The sequence below is a fragment of the Haliotis rufescens genome, unplaced genomic scaffold (genome assembly GCF_023055435.1).
Source record: "Haliotis rufescens isolate VD_foot unplaced genomic scaffold, xgHalRufe1.0.p SCAF_5, whole genome shotgun sequence".
NCBI lineage: Eukaryota > Metazoa > Mollusca > Gastropoda > Lepetellida > Haliotidae > Haliotis > Haliotis rufescens.
In genome coordinates, this window is record NW_025964223.1 from 5,169,474 (window position 1) to 5,191,839 (window position 22,366).

Consider the following 22,366-nt stretch of genomic DNA (forward strand, 5'->3'; position numbering starts at 1 on the left):
TCAGTAACCAGGAAGTGCTCACTTCGTAAACAATTTCAATTTCCTCGGAATGTTCCGTCTGCTGTAAGTAAGGAGTTATTAATCCGTTGATACATATTTCTGGCATCTGTTGTAATATTGCCTTACCCCCATCTATCAATGGCCAACGATATAACCCGCAGTTCCCCAAGTAAACTTTCTCTATCGACCTGAACTAGATCATCTGCATATTCATGGCGACTAATGAGGTAACGGAAGTTACGTAGTCCGTACATTTTTCCCCGCTCTGTGCCCAGAATCTATTAGGAGATCATAAGGGCCATAATGCCAAACTTAGAAATACGTTCTTCACTAGTAACCAAAAGATAAATACATACTTTGGACATACTAGGAGTGCTTTTTATATATTTATTGTTGACTTTTAACATTTTTCCATTTTGTGACAAATTATTGTCATCCAATTTGTTTTTAACAATCTTAAAATATCATTTCTGATATTTTGTTGTTGACTTATAAAAATATTTTTCTCTTACTTTTCGGTAAAAATGCATTGAATACCTATTGCTGATAACACATTTAGGATTTTACTTGTGCTGTCTTTGCACTTGTCTGGATAAATCACTGATGTCTGGCATGATCATACCAAGTGGTTGGTAGAATTATGTCCTCTTTTTGTCCAATTCGGACCTTCATACACAACTTTTCTCTGTACCGCGATACGATGGAGTTCTCTCCCTTGTCAAACAGCGCGAGGCCCGGCTTTTACTCGGAGCTACTGATGTAAATAATGAACTTTTATCAGTAAATATGCATAGTTTGATAACACGAATGATATCTGTTATAGAGAACACGAATAATCATAAAGGTTAGTTAGTGCATTTTGTTCCGTTAACGTACATGACAAGTACCGCGATACCCCGAGGTTGCAGGCTACTATGAATTTCGCGATATGTACAGCACGGACCTATATAAAAGTCCGTGGTACAGGTTATGCTTTTTGGGAAAAAATACATAAATTAGGTTTTAGGATTGTATTTTTTTTAAAGAAATGACGGTCAGATGGTGAGCAATGACATACGTAACTAAATGTGCACCATCGTGATGGAATTCTGTTTACGCGACAAATCAGGTCACGTGACACCACCCGAATGTCATTTCTAAATGTCTATTTGAAGCTGGTGTTTACATTGCGTGTGTTTCATATTTCCTAACACAAGTGTCAGTTTTGTCTATCATTTTCGGAAAATTGTTTTCTCTTCTAATGAGAACGAACAAAAGTAAAACGTGATGCGATCACGTGAGCGTATATATTTCAGATATATCTTATAATTAACAGATTAAGTTTACAAATATGTGTAGAAAGAATTGCGTTTGAAATTAATAAGTTTCTTTACTAAAAAATAGAAAAACTAAGAAAGAGCCCGAAATGATTTGTTGTGCAGGTTGCCGTCAAGGTAAGGAGATTCTCAGGGAAACAAAAGGATACTGTCTCTACGTGATGGACCTTAGGCAAATCTGAAGAACAATACATGCATTCATAATGCACTGAGCTCCAGACATTTAGTATCTACTCATAGAGCGACATGGCAGTATTTACAATATATACATGCACATAGAAGAGAAATGAAAAGTGCCTTTTTAACAGAAAGATCTTTAAATTGGATTGGAAGAAGGTGTTAGCAAGAGGCGAATGTCAAGAGGCAAAGCGTTCCACAAAGCTGGAGCGAGGTAGCTGCAAAAACGGCAGCCGTAGAATGTAAGGCGACGTTACCAGATCATGATTGGAAGATCTCAATGACCTTGCAGGTTGTGCCTGGATAGTCGGGACCCATTTCATGGAAATACTGGACGATGAAGTGTAAGAAACGTATGCCCGATACTTGCCGGTAGACCAATGCAAGGACTGTGGAGCTGGGGTTATATATGTTCTCTTGCTGGTATAGATAACCAATGCAAGGATTGTGGAGCTGGGGTTATATATGTTCTCTTGCTCGTATAGATAATCAATGTAAGGATTGTGGAGCTAGTGTTATATATGTCCTCTTGCTCGTATAGATAACCAATGCAAGGATTGTGGAGCTATTGTTATATATGTTCTCTTGCTGGTATAGATAACCAATGTAAGGATTGTGGAGCTGGTGTTTTATATGGTCTCTTCCTGGTATAGATAACCAATGTAAGGATTGTGGAGCTATTGTTATATATGTTCTCTTGCTCGTATAGATAACCAATGTAAGGATTGTGGAGCTGATATTATATATGTTCTCTTGCTGGTATAGATAACCATTGTAAGGATTGTGGAGCTGGTGTTTTATATGGTCTCTTCCTGGTATAGATAACCAATGTAAGGACTGTGGAGCTGGCGTTATATATGTTCTCTTGTTCGTATAGATAACCAATGCAAGGATTGTGGAGCTGGTGTTATATATGTTCTCTTGCTCGTATAGATAACCAATGCAAGGATTGTGGAGCTGGTGTTATATATGTTCTCTTGCTGGTATTGATAACCAATGTAAGGATTGTGAAGCTGGTGATATATATGTTCTCTTGCTGGTATAGATAACTAATTCAAGGATTGTGGAGCTGATGTTATATATGTTCTCTTGCTCGTATAGATAACCAATGTAAGGATTGTGGAGCTGGTGTTATATATGTTCTCTTGCTCGTATAGATAGCCAATGTAAGGATTGTGAAGCTGGTGTTATATATGTCCTCTTGCTCGTATAGATAGCCAATGTAAGGATTGTGAAGCTGGTGTTATATATGTCCTCTTGCTCGTATAGATAACCAATGTAAGGATTGTGGAGCTGGTGTTATATATGTTCTCTTGCTGGTATAGATAACCAATGTAAGGATTGTGGAGCTGGTGTTATATGGTTAGGTTGTGGATCCTGTTTGTGATTTTTGCGCGTGCCAGTGTTTCTGTACACTGATAGAAATGGTTTGTAAAGTTCACTAACTCAGTGAATTTCACTGTCCACTCAGACGCTAACATTTTAAGTAGACTATACCAATCAGCTAGTATATTGTTTCACTAGATGGCCTATCGTCAGTAACTAAAACAAATTAAGTAGTAGTAATTTCATGATGAAAGAATACCATGAGTCACACAGCAACAACACATTGGTGAACACAACGAATTTTAAACCTCTGTGGGATTCGAACCTGCAAGGTCTTGATTTGCAATCCGTCACGCAACCACCTGTGCTAATTATTTGTACATTTTTATGTTAATATTATTAAGTTCCTTGTAGTGTATATGTGTTATGCAAGTGCCTGTGAATCTGATTTGCACATCTAATTTCAATATATGCACATTTGACTTATAGCCTGATGATATGCACTTTATTAAACATTTGTACATTCTAAATGTGTTTAAAGGTGTGTAAATTGGATTATGTTGATGATATGTTAAGGTGGTGTTTAGGCTATGAGGCAATATATCATTTCATTTGTTTAGACCATGAACACACCAAATGTGTTTACCGTTTAGGATTCAAACACATTCCTTAACATGTTTTGTATGTTTTTACATTCAAAAATATTTTAAGGTGTGGTTTGAGTAGTGAAGTATACGAATTTAATAAGTGATATTTACTCATATTCAGCATCTTCGAGCAATCTACCTGGCAGGATTGTAAATACGCTGTTTACTAATCTTTTGGTCGCTCATACTAATTATGCTAGTAGATCTTCAGAAACCATGCACTGTCCTTATCTACAATCAATCCGAAGTATCATATTCTGATCTAACAGTAACAAACTCACTTGTGACAGGTCAGCAGGACTCAACCTTCTTGGGAGTTTAGTTCTTTGATCAGCTTCATGCAGAATGCATTACATATATTTTCCCAATAAGTGTGGGTATTGCCCGTGTAACATATACCTACATTACTACATGTCAACTCTCATCACTCGACCGACTAATCCTAAAATATCATATGAGCGATGCAACCTGATCATGTGTAAGAACATTATATAGTCTGTCACACAGACCCTGAAACAAATATATCCAATACAGCCTATGTAAGTCTATAATAGTTGGCAATTCTAGATTACTGCAGTTTCAGGAAATCTAGAGTCTATGGGCCCCTTTTTATTATATTTTATTAAAATAATTTTAACAACTGTTTTTTTTTCTGAAATATATTTTCATTCCGGAGACGATCGTGATTTTTGTCTAAAAACATGACTGTGAATAGGCTTCAGGGGTAGTCGGTCTCAGGGTCCGTGAATCTTATTATTTTCCTTCCGCCAAACCATTGTAATAGATACATGTTGTTTATTCCCATCCCCAAACACACAAGCGTGATAACCTCTTTATCATATGTCATTCTTCAATTCTGTGCTTTCCTTCTCCCACAAACATTACCGAAACATTGCAAGTTTTTTTTTCTGGATGGTGCGCATTAATACATACATACGTACACACACACACACACACACATATATATATATATATATATACATTACGTCACAGGGTAAGTGGTGTGTGTCAGTCGGACAGGGAAGGGAAGCTACTCTAACCCTAGTCTATGAGACGTCACGGCCACGGTCAGACGTTGTTGACAGTCTGTCCTGTCATAACGTTACGAAGTGCAGTCAGATGTACACACAGCGACAAAACGAAACAATGTAGCAATTCAAACATATTTCGGCCAAATCCAACTATATTAATTTGGGGAAAAGGTTCGAAGGCGCAGAGGTCTACAAGCACAGATATAGCTACTGATCCCGCTTGGCTAGGACTAGTGCCCTCGCAAAATTGTTTCGCAATTTATGTCTCCAAAGTTGCCCAAACTTGTAAAATGCCTTAGCTACGTCACAGTTAGACACTGATTTTCAGTATATTGGACAGTTCTTTTGATAATTATAGCAATTATCCCAGTAGTTTCTCCAGATTCCCGATGGTTAATTCTGACTCGATCGCCGAATGAGGGCGACGCCATGTTTGTTTGTAAACAGTGAAAGTAGTCCCTGCTTGACCTTTGATATTTGCATCTCTATCCGCATATGACCCCAACGGATATCGTTTTTATCCGTTGGCTTTATCCTGCAGAGAGACCTACCCATTATATGATAATGTTAAAGATGTACAGGAAGCAAGTCTAGAATTGCCACAGGTTTAGGATCTCCAATCTCCCTGGGTCTCTTTTCCAATTAAGTGTACTGCTTATTTCTATCCAAATTATATATTTCCAGAGACTACGCGTTAGTGGAACTTCAGGGAGTTTGCATCATTATTTCATGCTAGGTTTGTATGTTTATTTGTTTGTTTGTTGTGTACCGCCGCAATGAGCAGGATCCACGCTAAATGACGGTGGCCTGTAAAAAAAAAATCGAGGTTAGACCAGACAATCCAGTGATTGATATTAAGCAGGTTATATCCCATTAGTTAGACGTCCCAATTGTTAGACATTTCTATTTAGGCTAAGAGGGAATATACCTACAGGTGTAATGGATCAGTCCTAATTAGATTAAAGTACTGAGTAGGGATAGGGGACTCACAGTTTAGGGAGTATATATGTTACAATTTCGTTTAATTAACCTAAATTACCTTACTCTCAGCACAGCTTCAATAGGCATGAGATTAACTATGTAAACTATGGAGTAGCTTAATTGTCTTACTGTATGATCAGTTGAAGGAGTTGAGTTTAGATTATCTACTCATCAAACAAATAAAAATGATCTTGGGGTACGCATCATTATCAGAATCTATATGGCCGGTTTAAGGAAAGTAGAGTACATCACCTCTCGGCGTGGAAGTAAGCAGTTGATATGAGATGGATATATTTACAACAGAAACCGCGAGAGGCAAACCTGCACACAATGGAGATGTGTCGTCAAGACGTGCAATGGGAAATGTACGACTTTTCTTTTTAGGTCCCACATAACTTGTTTCGCTCTTAACCATTTCAAGTTAATGAAATCATTATCAATATTTCATGTAACATATGTGTAACTGTTCCTTTACAAGACCATTCCAGCGTTACCCGGGTCGCGGTCAGCAGTAGACATTGAAGACAAATGGTCAGAGACAACAGATGGACGTCCCTTTCTACTGTTCAGCGACGGCGACGATGACAAGATCCTGTCGTTCTCCACTGCAGAACAGATACAAGCCCTCCAGGAAGCTGACACCCTTTACATGGATGGTACCTTCACAGCATGTCCAGGTTTATGGGACAAAGTATACATCATTCATGCCAGAGTTGGTCCCAACACCTTCCCTCTAGTGTTCGCCCTTTTGCCAGATCGTCAAGCAACAACCTATGGCCGGCTTTTTCGACAACTGAAGACAGAAGTTCAAGAGCGACTCAACAGACCTCTATCACCTAGCAAGACGTTGTCAGCGCGATCGAGACAGAGTTTCCTCAAGCAGTGATCAAGGGATCTTTTTTTCATTTCACCCAGGCTATTTGGAGAAAGACTCAAAATCTTGGACTTGCAGTCATGTATAAGGAGGACCCCCGTGTGACCCAGTGGATTCGACGAGTAGCTGGGCTAGCTCTGCTGCCCATTCCCTTTGTTCAGGATGCGTGGGTTCAAGCTATGGAGTCGACACCAGATGTGCCTAGAGCTGTGGACTTTAGCGACTACATTGTGGGAACCTGGGTGGATGATGACGCCAGATTCCCAATGCGCATGTGGAACCATTTCGAAACTGATGGACCAAGAACCAACAACAACCTTGAGGGATTCCACAGCCGACTGAAGTACCTACTGCCACATGTTCACCCTAACGTCTACAGATTCATTGAAGTCATCCAGAAAGTCGAGTTCAGTGAAAGGACTAATTTGATGCAACTGAACTTTGGTGCGGCACCACGCTGCCGCAAGAGAATCTACAGAGAGACAGAGAACCGCCTGGTACGCTTCAAAGATCAGCTGCAGCAGGGTGACAAGTCTGCTATTGAGTATTTAGATGCTTGTGGACACTTGCTTCGTCTGGGATAAATAAACTGTAAAAGTTATTAAATGTAAAGTGTACATTACCAAAAACTGTCATAAAGTGTTGTTATAAAACTGTATAAAATTTATCAAATGTAAAGTGTCATTAAATGTTAAGTATAATATTTAAGTATCTATTTAAAGCTGCTTTGCTTTGTTTGTCAGATCTTATCTGGACTATTCCATTTTAAAGTCTGAGGTAACAAGCATAAGGATTAGTGTGCACTCAACCGTTTAAAGTGTTGTTATGAGCTGTCTAACTATTGGGTGATCTAATCAATGGGAAGACACCGCTAAGCACGCTTTCGGGGTACGATGACACGTAATCAACCAAGTCTCCGAACCTGACAACCAGATCCATAAGGTCGACTCTTATGACAGGCATATGTTGCTGGGACCTATTTTAACCCGTAATCCCTACATTTGTCTTGTTAGAACCTACATTAAACTATGGAATACAGATTGCCAGTGTATATTATATATTGGAATCATTCATTGACAATTTCCACTTGTTTTCACCCCTTTCTCAATTTTCGATCCCTACATTTGTTTTGTTAGAATCTACACAAAACTATGGACTATTTCCAGTATGCATTATATATTAGAACCATTCACTGACAGTTTCAACTTATTTTCATCCCACTGGCATTTACCCAATTTCAGATCCATGTTTTCAACTTAAACTTCTTTTAAAAACATACTTACATCGAAGTCCACTTTGTGTTGATAAAAGATTATGCTCTTACGGAGCATAATTGTAACCTATATAACATTGCTGTGCTCGTTTTGTATGAAGGGGATATATATTAAGAGCGTAACTGGAATAATGGTTTGAGTAATCCGTTACAATGGTACATACTAAGTTTACCGAAAGCTCGAGACTCCCAGAACGTGATAGTTTGCATGTTGATGTCTATAAATCTTTAATTTTAACCTGCTGGTTGGATATGGCGTCTATATAAGAGGCGTAATTATACATGATATTTTGATTCAGTATTATTAATAAGAAGTGTTCAAGATTTAGCTACATTGGCCATAGTGATGATGCACGTGTAATATATGTCGACCATAAACGAGACTAAAATGATGGACTCCGTTCCACACAGACGATTGTAATTATCATACCCTACAAACGCTTAGTCTCTGAAAATATATAATTTTGATTTTGAAACAAATAACTCCATTTGAATTAAAACGGGGCTCCATTGAGATGGGAGATTCAGAGCCTGAGGAAAATCTAGACTTAATTCCTTTAGACTGAGACCATATATATATGGTCTCTGCTCTAGATTTTGGTATTACAGAAAGGGCTGGGCGAAAAGGGGAAATATTATGGTTCAGAGACTGTGAAACAAACCAGTCTCACTCTTGAACATAGACTTACGACAGTTCGGGGGAACAGATAATTTTTAATTGTTTATAGACCATTATATAATGCGCAGACTGTGTGACACAGGGTTTCAGTCACACGTTTTCATTTATATGTGGCTAAATTATACCAGTCAGCGTTCGTGCATTTCAAAAGCAATCAGCCAATACAACAAAACATGATGTAATGGTTTACTTAGATAAGCACGTACAGCGCCAGAGACTGTTCTGCAAGTTTGCCAATTCACGTAATCATACTTGTGCACGTATCATGCATCACCCACGGCATGCTAGCCGTCAGACAGGCGAGTCTTTCACTGTGAATCCAGGATGTATCAAATGTCTCGCCAAGCTGGTCAAGCAGAGCGCGGAGAGGATGGTTCTCAAATGTGTTGGACAACGCCTATCGACTGGCACTTCTTTGTGGCTCCCGGCACACGGCACATAGGAGCCTTCCGACTGTGCACTCCATGCAACACTTCACTTGTAGGGCACACCGTGAGTTTCATTGGGCAGAATTAGGAAGGATCCTGAAAGTGTCCCTCACTGGTTAATTTGCCAATCAGTTAATAGTTACGAGGTTCCCTGTTGAAAAAAGAGCCCCAGTTGAAATTAGAAAGTATTTATATTTCTTAATGAACTAAATATATGTATTTGAACTGCTCATGTCCTGAATGCATTTGTATGCCGATTTCAACCAGTCCACCATTAATGAGTGAGTGAGTGAGTATGGTTTTACGCCGCTTTTAGCAATATTCCAGCAATATCACGGCGGGGGACACCAGAAATGGGCTTCACACATTGTACCCATGTCGGGAATCGAACCCGGGTCTTCGGCGTGACGAGCGAACGCTTTAACCACTAGGCTACCCGACCGCCCCTCCACCATTAATACTTTACGGGATTGTATACAGTACGTTCTTGTGATTAAACCCGCGAAGTACTGACGAAATACAGTCACTGTATATTATTCCTTATTTTGTTAATTCCGTACCACAGCTCTTCTGTTTACGGTTGTCGATTATAAACTAATAGCCGACTTACATGAAAACATAAAATATGAAATTATTGATTATTTACGGTATATGCACAATGAGCATTTCGTAGTAGAATGAATCGTAGTAGAAGATCTGATTTCAATTAGTGTGTCCTCATCTGTACTTCCACACAGTCGGATCTTGGGCGTATTACCTAACATTGTACGTTAGACGACTCGGACCGACAACTCTTCCTACACCCAGAGTGTTTGTCATTAGCAGAGGTGTGATTAGTGTGTATCAATTGCATAGAGATTATAGATGTAATTGTTGCCACGTGTAATACTAGAACTGAGACATTGTCTTTGTCTTATTTGTTAATAGCCAGTTCAATATGTACACATAGTAACAATTAAAAACAAAACATGAGGGCTGTGATTAAAAAATGTCTTGGTTCAAGGTTGCTGATGGTTAACGTCACTGTCACCAAACGCGGAAAGGAAATCCAGGTGTCCATGTACGTATAGGGTGGGGGTGTTGGCAATATACCAATAATGTTCATTTACAAATCGCGTAGTAATGTTCCGAAACATATCGGCAAAAACGTTTCCAATTGTATGGAAGTACGAATGTTTACTTTGAACTGGGAAGTAAACCACCCTCATCACCACCACACCACCCCTGTTTCACGCTGTCACTGCTAATCCGCATGGTGCACCCAATTGTTAAAGTTAGTTAGTGAGTTGGGTTTAACGCCGCTTTTAACTTTATTGCAGTCATATCACGGCGTGTCAGCTTAATGTGGGAGGAAAGCACGGAGTGATGCAGGTCTTAGACGTGCTGACAAACAAAGAAACATAATCGCGGCGAACCGGGATTCGAACACACAATCATAGGTTTCTGGCGTGCCCAAGGGACGCAACTCTGGCCTATTATAAGGATAGAATTACCATACACTCATGGACTTATCATTCAGTATAGCCTCTGAGCAAGGCTAGTGCGGTACCTCTGTCTCTCCCTCAGCAGTATGGTAGCGTTTAAAACGTATGAATAGATCTTCACAAACCATGCACTGTCCTTATCTACAATAAATCCGAAGTATCATATTCTGATCTGACAGTAACAGCCTCCTCGGACGCAGCCGATGTCAACCTTCTCCCAGGGACCGTTTTCAAATTTAGTTCTTTGATCAGCTTCATTCAGAATGCATTCCATTTATATTCCCAATAAGTGTGGGTATTGCCCGTGTAACATATACCTACATTACTACATCAACGCTCATCACTCGATCGACTAATCCTAAAATATCATATGAGCGATGCAACCTGATCATGTCTAAGAACATTATATAGTCTGTCATACAGACCCAACAAATAACAAATATATCCAATACAGCTTATGCAAGGTTATAAAAATTGGCCATTCTAGATTACTGCAGTTTCGGGAAATGAAGAGTCTATGGGACCCTTTTTATTTATTTATTAAAATAATTTTAACAACTGTTTTCTAAAAAATATTTTTAAATAATTGTTTAAAGATGACACTTTATACAACCGGATTCAAAGCACACAGAATGTAACTTCCACTTTTTATCTCAACATTTCCGTTTGTGACAGATACTTCTGTATACCCGTGAAAATCCGGTGTAGAATGCAGAGCTCCAGATATCTTTTTGAGAAATTGAGTTTTTTACTCAAAGGTTTCTATTTTAATTGGGTTATTACATTTGTTATTGGGTATTTATTTCTCACTCATCTATTCATCACTCTATTGGGGTTTGTCCAAAATAAGTAAGCAATTTGAGATTTAAAAAAATATGAAATAATGTTTTAGATGTATATAACGGTTCTAAATATAGGATTGACTCGGACAGTAAATTAGCTCGCAATTGTGTTTCGGAAATTAGCTCCGGTGTACGCATGTTGAAAAGACTTCATTGGGTATTTACGCGTGCTGTTTTCCAACAATTGAGTTTTTCATTTAATGCATGCGTTTCTGTACGCAAGCTAATTGAAAATAATTGGGTTTTGAATAGTTTGGGGGGACATTTTACGCAAATATCTGTAGCTCTCGAGAATAGGTCTTCAGCATCCCATGCTTGCCGTAAAAAGGCGACTTTGCTTGTGGTAAGAGGCGACCAACGGGATCGGGTGGTCATGCCCGCTGACGTGGTTGATGCATGGGGATGATATCTATTTTATGGTCTCTGATGCATGTCATCGTATCCCAATGACATGGAACGATGCTCATGCCGTCAATCACTGGATTGTCTGGTCCTGACTCGATTATTTACAGACCGCCGTCATATAGCTGAAATATTGCTGAGTGCGGCGTTAAACAAACAAACAAAACAAATTTAAATACAGTGTATATCGTGTGCATTTCTGTAACATTAGCAACCCATATTCCTTTATAAGACCATTTTAGGTTCACTAAGAACGCCCTAACTCAAATCAGAGAACAATCCTGGAATAGTCGCACATCTGTCGATGCGAATGCCACCTAACGAGCGGAGGATAGAGCAGACGACTTTTGGGGCCTCGCTTTCGATTTGACCTCTAACCTGTCTAAATGTGGACAATGCTGGTTCCAATACGGGCCTCGAGATTCCACATGATGTTGCGAAGAACTAAAAGAAGAACAATCTCAATGTTGAGTTGACAACGCAGTCGCAATCGGAATGCGGTCAATTTTTCAAACATAACGAATACATCTTGTTCAACGATAGCAAATCTGTGAGAGATCTCATCACTTCAGCAACTTGGAACTTTGTAGTCTCCGCCTGTCTTGAAGGTAAGTCGGGGCGATATGAACTGATATATCATGGAATTGTTAGTATGGTGGCTGAAAGCGTATCTTTGTTCTACATAGGTAAGATTTTGGTAGATGGATGCAGCAACCCATTGATAGTGAATCATATTGTGAGTCTTGGCGTATTTTGGTAACTTTTTGACCCACAGCTTCTGGGCTGAGTTTGGTAGCCGTTACCGTACTCAACCAAATAAATATTTAATTTCTATTTTTAGTTTTTCAACACAAGTTAGGGAAAAGGGAAGACGGTTTTTGTTATGACTTTAACATTGGTGAATACAAGATGTATTGATACAGTTTTAGCTCGTTTTTAGACTATATTTGATTATGTGTAAATACTTCCGAATACAAAATGAAAATTATGTGAAAAAGCTATTTGCTTTTACTTGATAGATCACCAACAATTGTATCAGTTTTTAACTCAAGTTGAATGTTATTTTCTTTAAATATACATGGTAATTATCTTGACATATTGAATATAAAACCAATTAAGCACAACCAGAGACCATATAATAGATTATATGGTCTCTGGCACAACATATTATTGTTGATGGTCTTTCTACTTTTAGCTTCATGGGTGGCATAAACAGCTGATAAGGCATCACTTTTTGTAGAATGCACTGTGTAGCTTTTATGATAATTGACTGGAAATGTTGGCTATCTTTTCCAAATTTAGAATTAAAAACTGAACATCCAAGTATTTTTGTTGTACTGGGTACACTTCTCTATCTGAATCTGTAGATGGAATTTTATTTCTTATCTTTCTTGTGTGATAATTACAGTTGTTCAAATAGGCAATATCTTTCATATTATGACTGCAATCTATAACTCTGGAAATATCTGATTACTATGGAAAATATTGCCATTCTACATGTCCTAGTTGAATTGGGTGTAAATCATCATGTCATAGTCAACATTTAAAACATGGTAAAAGTGATAGATTTACATATTTTTAGTTTTTACGTTGTACATGTAACAGTGGAACCCTTTTAATCTAGACACTTATCTTTCCAGTGAAATTAACCATATTAACAAATCATGGGAATGGAGTAATGTCAGTATATATATTTGCCTAGACTAACAAAGTCTATTACATGAAAACACAACAATATTCTCCACTCTAATTTTATTCCAATGCTGATAGAGCTAACTTTTTTATAATCAAGATTGGTTTTTCATTTCATAATATATATATTCCACAGTCATGGTGGAGGGCTAACAATCACCCTTAAAGACAGGTTTTTGGAGTAAAGGGGCTCAACTAATAAGGTGTTACTGTATAACCAAAATCTCATAAACTCTTCAGGACATTTGCGCCAGTCGTGTCTGCCCAAATATGGATCCGTATGTAACCCAACATACAGACGCTGTCCGATCACAAAGGCAGCGAGGGCCAGAACAGACAGTGTTTGATAGACTATGATTAGGTGAGCTTTGATCCACACCATGGGCTAGGCTGGGTATGAAAACATTAAATCAAATCAGATATATTAGCAGAGGGTCACGCCTCCAATATCATGTATTATAGCAGTTGTGTCTACCAATCTCACATTTAGTCCACTTTGACGAAAAGTATGGCAATCAAAGAAATTATTTTTACTCAACGTACCAGACAGAGGCTTAGACTGACTGGTGTATTTATGGGTCAAGTGACACAACGCCTTTGGAATTGATGGGCGGGTTATCACAGATATAGGCCTAGACCCATATAGTTCAGAAAGGAGAATAATTTGTTTTTCTTAGGGATCAGTGACCATATTACCAGATGCAAAATATGCATACAAAATATGAATGATGAATATTATCAACTGTCATATTTTTTATTCAATATTCAACACAATCTACAACTGCCCCACTACAGTCTTTATCATGCTTATATTATTGACTTGCGTAAGAAAACAAATGTTCCATTCTTCAGACAAAGCGTTGTAAATACAAACTGAGCTTCAGAGCTTCATCTGTGAGTTGTGTTAGAATCTCAGTCAGGTCAGACCTGGTTCCATGGGAAATAATCTGTTACTGCTAGGACTGTAGCGATTCATCGATACCTATGATATCGTTGATACTTAGGTACACACGATACTTAAATCGTCAGTTTGTGAGATCGCCATACACTATAAATGGAACAGGAACTAATAGGTACCTACTGTAATGACAGAAGTTAGCATAGGGCCACCTGTAAGCATGGCAGAACACAAGGACCTGGTGGCCAAAGGACGAAGCGACTGTACATGTCATAACCATCTCTTCATTTAAAACCGTTTTTACTTGTGGTTTTATTTGTTGGAGTTTTTTAGATAAATGTGTGAAGAAAGAGGTTTAGAGCTGTAATTAAGGGATTTAACCATTTCTTACTAATTTGATCTGGTGTATCATGATACCAGTAGTATCGTCAGTCCGTATCATGATAAGATTTGTATCACAAGATTCCGGGGATGCTCAGCTCTAGTGACTAACACTAGTGTATGGGATGTTTCAGTATGATGTTTTTATGTAAACTTGCCTATCTCTGTGTCTAAATGATATTTTAGTAGGCGATGTATCAAGAGACACAGACAAGGCCTGTCAAAAGAAGCTCTTTATGAGCTCCACCCTTGCCACACGTGTTTGCAAACTGTGATTTATTTTAATCATGTGATCACTCTCCCTTTCTGTATTCACCTGAGATCAGTGAGAGTCACAATCCCCAGGTGGTTTAGTAGGGTACCTGCTTCAGCCTTATTAGACACATGTTCACCAGGTACAGGACCCCTACCAGTTGTGTTTCAGTAGGCACAGGTAAGGCAAATTTTTATTTTATTTTGGGGTTACAAATCAATTGACTGGGGCCAAAAGACAACATCACAAAAATATAAGGAATATAGTAGGGCTGGGATGGGTAACTCGGGTACTCGGGTTGGGTGGGTCCTGAGTAGGACCTGGGTACCCACAATACTACCCGGACCCATGGTTAGTTACGTGATATATTGTTTAGTGACAAGAACTCACTATAGCTCAGTGGTTAAACTGCAATTCGCTTATGTTCAAATTTCTTTCTGACGATGCACACATTCCTTTTGACTTGTATATGTTTGAGCAAAGATAAAGCTTCAGTCAACTTCAGTGTACACATGATCTGATCGCTTGATACATGTATCTAAATAGTTTTTGCGAGGGCTGCGGGGAAACAGTTCGCAATCAGACATTTTGTTCCCAACTCTTGAGACCTACAGTGGGTACCCGGATAGTGTCAGGTAATAGTGGGTCGTGTACCTGGGTAGTAAATTTGGACTCGTCCCAGCCCTAAAAAATAGCATAATGTTTGGAATAATTTCTTTACCATGCCATTGTCAATGAAAATCAAGCTAGAAGAACAGCTATTAACAAGTTTCAGAAAAAACGAGTAAAAACTATGATTTATTTCTACTTACCTGATCACCCATCTTTTATCAGTTTGAGAAATAAAAGATCTGACTACAAAAATCATACAAGACTAAAGCAACTATGAACTTTTCAATTTATTGTTGATAAATTGCATAATACATGCTGTGTATGTAGTCTCTGGTTTCTGCAATCCTCGAATACAAAATTTTAAACATCCTCCACTTTAAACGGTATTAGCATTTTCATTCTCCGTTACATTGACCAACCCCAACAACATGCCAAATATATATGATACATTTTTTCGTTTGACAGACACAAGTGAATTTGGTCACAGAAAGCCCTAAACCGTACATTTATCAAAAGTGTGGCCTAGCTGACCCATTGTTTTGTTTGTGACCACAGGATTTTAACAAATATTTGTTCTTAGAAATAATTCATCAATGACATTTAATAATGTTTGTTGGTTTTGGGTTAAACAATATTTTATTGTCTCAAGAGTATTCAAGGATCTTGAAGTGGATCACTTACATGTCCCTCTCTCAACAGACATTGTTGAATTAAGAGATAGATACTAATTATATGTATATCATATGAATAGTGATGTAATAATTATAAGTACATATTTACATTTGTTTCATTTTCTAAAGGGTGGGCTGCTTTAGATAATGGTGTCAGATTATCAAGTATTCTCACTAGTGGTGGGACGATGCACCGATGCATCGGTGGATCACGATATTTTACTTCCCAATACAAGTATCGATCTTAGTCGCATACTAAGTACCAAATATTGATTCATACCTCAAATGTTTACTTTAAAGGCTGTTACACCAAACACTAATTAGTAGTGAAAATTAGTAGTGAAAAAGTAAATATTTTCATCCATTGCGTCATACTTGACACTGCCAGCTGTAAATCGTCAGTGTGCCAGGTATTTGACTATCCTGTCTAGGAAAAAGTAGGCTCACACACCATAGGGTCAGAGCACTTACAAGTATCGTGATACGTAGTGGATGGCACAGTTGGTGTATCGTCCCAGGCCTAACTCTCACATAAATATATCATATCTATAGCTGAGGATACAGGCAACTGACGTGTGGCAAGAACATTCCATGGAATTACAAGAAAGCAAAATTATACCTACCTTGTTCCTATTTTGTTTCATCCTAGTAAAAGCCAGTGAATGACCAACTGCTCTTTGAAATGACTACCGTATTCGACATAATAAGTGCCCAGGGCGCTCTCAAAATTAGAAATAGGGGGCCCTTATTAGACTAAAATTTTGGTGAATTAGATGAAAGATCGTAAATTTCATGGTTAATGCTGACAGCCTGAAATGATACAAAAGAAAAGTCTGTGCGTATTATACATGACAGATATATTTTTCCAGAATTTAATTGCTCGTGATAAGTGTGCATGTAACACACGAGTGTGTATTATACACGAATATATAAGTCTTGTTTACATTGATCAATCGGAAGGATGCTAATTGGGATGGTTCACTAGCCAATATGTTAGCAAATATCGCATTGGACGCTTATCAGAGCGGGGCACTTATTACGTCGAATACAGTATATGTCTTTGAATAGATTCTTCCATAAGTATAAAGTTTTATCATCTTATTATTTAGAGTTAAAAAGCCTTTCATCATGTGTTCATCGTGGAGAGTCACACCTATAATGTGTATATACTAGCAGTTGTGGCTACCCAATCTCAAATTAAGCCCTTTTTTGACACAGTTTTTTGCACATAGTGTCCTTGTTAACTACCATGCCAAATTCACGCTTTATTATAGAGGCATATATGGAAATCACTCACTGGACAGCACCATACCCGTGCTCGTTGGTTTCACCGAAGTGGTAAACGTCTGAGACCTGCATCACTTCGGGCTTTCCTCCCACATTAAGCTTACACGCCGTGATATAACTGGAATGTTCAAAGGGGCGTTAAACCAAACTCACTCACTCACTCACTCACTCACTCACTCACTGGACAGTCTTGCACAAGTGTATAATAAATAGTATTTAGCTTTTTATATATGTGAAGATCATATTGATGATACCTTAATCTATGAGAAAAGGTCTATATGCAAGTGTGCACATATTCGGGCAAATGGATAAAAACGTGCACATTTAGTTATTTTCCTCTATTTCTAATGTGCAGCTATTGTGGGTTTTTTCCATTGATGACATCATACAGTACTATGACATCTCACAACTGGGTTACAATACAGTGTTTGTTTGTTTGTTTAACACCGCACTCAGCAAAATTCCAGCTATATGACGGCGGTCTGTAGATAATCGAGCCTGGACCAGACAATCCATTGATTGACACCATGAGCATCGATCCACGCAATTGGGATAGATGACATGCATCAACCAAGTCAGCGAGCCTGACCCCATGATCCTGTTAGTCGCCTCTCACGACAAGCATAGTCACCTTTTAAGGCAAGCATGGGTTGCTCAAGACCTATTCTACCCTGGATCTTCACGGGCCTTACAATACAGTGATACATTAGAACATTGTTCGATGCTCTCGTTCACTCTTGCATTGAGCCATATGCAGCCTGACATAAAGTGTTGGACAATTCACTAATTGTATAGGATATCACACTATATATTTAACAATTTGACGTCTTGTCTGAAATTCTTGGCTTCATTGCGTCATAAAGCCGATAGACTAGCTGAATATATGTCATTAATGGATTCCCAATTCATGGACGTTGGAGTTGTGCCATAAACACAAAGCCAAGCCACCAGACATCTTTAATATAGAGCTAATTGACCTAGCCAAAATGGGCCCTAACAATAGTAAATAATTTGTTTATGAAGTACATGTATTCACATGTCATATTGCCAAAATATGGAGAAAAGCTGTGATTTCACATTTCATTTACTTCAAATCATTAAACACACAAAGGCAGTGAGGAGCAAATAGTTTTGTGCTTCTTTGAATTAATGGATTCTGAGGTGAAAGTGGATGAGTTTTGTGTCTTGCCACTACTTATCAGCTGCGTAACAATGCACAACTGAACTGTTGGCGAGTCAGATAGACAGTTTCACCTTCGCATTGCTTGCAGTTCTGACAGCTGAACACAATTTATGGTCTGTTTTACATTTTATGTTTGTGGAATGCAGATGGTTACTCGAACATGAAAAGTGGTGTAAATATTCTATTTATATAAAAAGAAGTGATAAAGATGTTTATTATGTCAATTCTTTAAAAAATGGCATACTTAGAAATTACAATTGTTAGCAATGGAAGTATTGATCATGTGTTTTAACAAGGTAACTATTGTAAGAATTAAGTGCATGTGATGTGCTGTTAGGAATACGTGACAGCTCTTGAAGTCTGTTATGAAATTTAATTCATTGGCCATAAGCCAGACGTATATTGCAGTCCGAGGAGCGACAGATAACAAACATGGAATGTCCCATCTAATCAGGAAATGTTTGTTGATCTTTAGCCATCCATAGTGGGTATGAAGCATTTAAGACGATTGTTGGCTTTAAGGCGAACGATCAACAAGGCATTTATCGGGAGGGATGAGATAGCTGTTGACAGGACAAACATGGCTGAGGCGATGTGAGCAAGTAGGGCACTGTGAACACCAGAACTTGGTCAGGCCGGTCACTAAGGTAGGCTAGCTTGTACGACCATGTCGGTTATGGTCATAGCGGTTATGGCTGATGGTCAGTTCCTGTATAATGTTCATAAACATTTGTTGTTATTGTGGTTGTTGCTTTGATTCTGTTGTTTGCAACAGACAGACTTCAATTGGAATGTGAAAAACAGCTTTGTGTACATAGTGTGTAAAACATAAGAAAAACTGTGTCAAGGTAGGGATTTAGGCTGAATGAAAGGAGTTGACTTCTGTTAAAATTCAGATTGTTGTGTCTGCTGTGAAATGTGAGTTTTTACTCGAAGGTTTCAATTTTCATTTGGTTATTACATTTTCATTGGGTAACCAATATGTTTTCACTCATATATTCATCTCTCTATTGGGTTTTTCCCCCCAAAAGTGAACAATTTAAGATTTTAAAAATACGATATAATGTTTCAGATGTATATAACTCGGAAGGTAAATTAGCTCGTAATTGTGTATCGGAAATTAGCTCTGTTGTACGCATGCTGAAAAAGCTTCATTGTGTATTTACGCGTGCTGTGTTTATACATTTGAGTTTTTTCTTTAATGCATGTGTTTCTGTACGCAAGTTAATTGAAAGTAACTGGGTTTTGAATATTCTTCTTCTTTTTCTTGTTGGGCGGGGGGGTATTTTATGCAAAATACGCTGCTTATCTGAAGCTCTAATGTGGAATCATTATGAGGTTAACTTGATGAAACATGTTGGAGTGTTTTGTTAGATTTGAATATACTATGAGATATATAATGTGAGACTTGTATGTTTTTTCCATGTTTTTTTTTTTTTACATACTGATCCTACAAATTGAAATTGTGAAAAGAAGAAATATAAATTTACATATGTTCCCTTTAAAATTCAGAGCATCATCATGACTCCCAAGCACTTTTGTGGTGTTACAAAAAAGAGAGTTGTTGTTATTACTGTGTCAATTTCCCTAGAGTCAAGGTCAGTTATTACGGTAAATATGTCATTTCATCATCATCAGACTCAGATAAAAGCAAAACAAACATAGTGATACCTATTTCTTAAAAGTGACACAGCCTACAATACAAAGTTTTGTGTTCAGTTGGGAGAAATTCACATTATACAGCTAATTTGTTTTGTCACAGTCTGCAGCAGCCTTATCAATCAAGCAGTTTCTGGAGTTTATATATCTGAAGCCATTAAATCAATAGCATAGTAGTATCATATGTCTCATACAGTCCTTCACTCCTCTGCTCATAAATTCCTACTCTCCTACCAGGCCTCAAAGTTTAAATTTTTACCAAGTAGCCATATGGCTACAAGTATTTTTGTCCAGGTAGCCACTGGTAAAATTAAGAAGTCGAGCCAATAGTGCAGGTAGCCAAAAGCATTTGAAATTATCTTTTATCAAATAACTACTATTGTATTTTAGTGGATACTGTACATGCTGTACTTGATTTTTGTTATTTGTAATTCGAACAATGATGCATTTTATGTTACTAGATTATATAGGTATCCTGCTTATACAATAAACTATCAACTAAAATATAATACTACTTACATTAATATTTATGTATTTTTGTTCATTGTTGACTTTTAGAGGAAGTATTTGCGAGTACAGTTAGTAGCAGACATGTTTATGTTTGTGTCTACATAAATAGAATAGAATTTAGTCGCCACAAGATATTTTTCAAGGTAGACATTGGGCTACCTCTGAATTTTAGACAGTAGACAAATTGAAATTTAGGTCGCATTGGCGACCATTTTAGTCGCAACTTTGAGGTCTGCCTACAGTCTTTTGCTCACACACTCATACACTCAGAGGTGAAAGTACCTGAATAGGTTTATCATTGTTTATCATATTGTGATATTTAGGCAGCACAAAACGCAAGACTCTCTTCTTTCCTAGAAAGGGTTCATGGGTGGTCTTCTAAGTTGCTGAGTTGCGCACCTTGGGCACGCCAGAAACCTAGGACCATGGGTTCGAATCTCACGTCACACTGATTATGCTGCTAGATTTGTCAGCACCAGTCTAGTGATCATTGGTTTCACCAAAGTCTTAAACATCTAAGACCTGCACCACTCGGGATTTCTCACACATTTAACTGAAATAAGCTGCATTAAACTGTGCACTCACTCATTCCTGGTAAAATTTAAAGTTTACTGAAGATGGGCCCAATGAGGTATGACGACCTTTCTAAAGAATATTTTTTTAGAATTGAAATTAAAAAAAACTTCCGTTTTTCACATTCTGTGTTTTTGTGTTGTCTACACAAGTGACGGTTAACATGATGGGACGCCAGGATGCTGACTTCCTCTGTGGGTGATGATGTACAGCATGTGAAAGGGAATTGTGGGATGTGACTTCACTTTTATCTCAATATGCATTGAAGTCATATCAAGCTGGCCTGATCTGTTATAACAAATTTTGTGTGTTTGTTGCACTCAGCAATATTCCACCTATATATATGGACCCATCTTCCCGAGGCAAGTGAGTTAACTGACTATAGAAGTCCAGTTTCCACCCTTGCCGAGCTAGGCTGGTATTATGGAGTTACATTTTGGCTGGACTAACGAGTCTGTGCATAGTCCAATCAAAATCGCACACCGAAATCGAAATCTGGTTCGTAAAGTGTCATTTAGATTTCGTTCGACTGCAGGATTTGAAAAGCATGTGCACCACTAACTCGTTGTCAACAGATATTTTCTAAATCTTTTTATGCTTTAAATCAAGGTGCTCACGTGATTTGATGCACTTCGCGATGTAAGACTCGTTTTATCACAATATAGATCTTGATTATCAATCAGATCGTCTTGACTGGGCGCCACCGTTTTGTTTGAAGCAAATGCAAGTGATAGGAGAGGTTGAATCTGATTGGTCAATAGGAGAGGCATAGAAAGGACATAACTCGTAATAGCCACTGGTGGCGCTACGATCGAGCCCAGGAATTCCAGCCTAGTTCGGCAAGGGTGGAAACTGTACTTTTATAGTTAGTTAACTCACTTGCCTCGGGAAGATGATATGGACCAGACAATCCAGTGCTTGACATCATGACCATCGATCTGAGCAATTGGGATACAATGACATACATCAACCAAGTCAGCGAGCCTGACCACCCGATCCGGTTAGTCTCTCTTACTGTAAGCATGAGTTGCTGAAGACCTATTCTCGACCAGATCTGCATGGGTGTCCAGAGAAGAAGTTGGTTATGAGTACAGTTAGCTGCATTGACAGAACAGAAAGCTGTGCAGTGTTGTGGACCGTAGACAAACTATTGACACCTGAATGTGTGTACCTATCTACTTAATGAT

The 22,366-nt window shown here is 38.2% G+C and overlaps 1 protein-coding gene across 3 annotated transcripts in view; it reads left to right on the forward strand.

The window, feature by feature from the left end:
• Positions 1-11,837: 11,837 nt before the first annotated feature.
• The window catches only part of LOC124133590 (beta-1,4-N-acetylgalactosaminyltransferase bre-4-like), a 35,347-nt gene continuing 24,818 nt past the window's right edge, over positions 11,838-22,366 (forward strand). The window contains exon 1 of one of the 3 annotated variants that reach the window (XM_048384071.1): positions 11,838-12,068. The gene's annotated coding sequence lies outside the window, so the exon portion shown is untranslated. Of the gene's footprint in view, positions 12,069-14,778; positions 14,865-18,954; positions 19,085-22,366 lie in introns of those variants that run through there. The other 2 variants (XM_048384073.1, XM_048384072.1) reach the window with 2 other exon arrangements.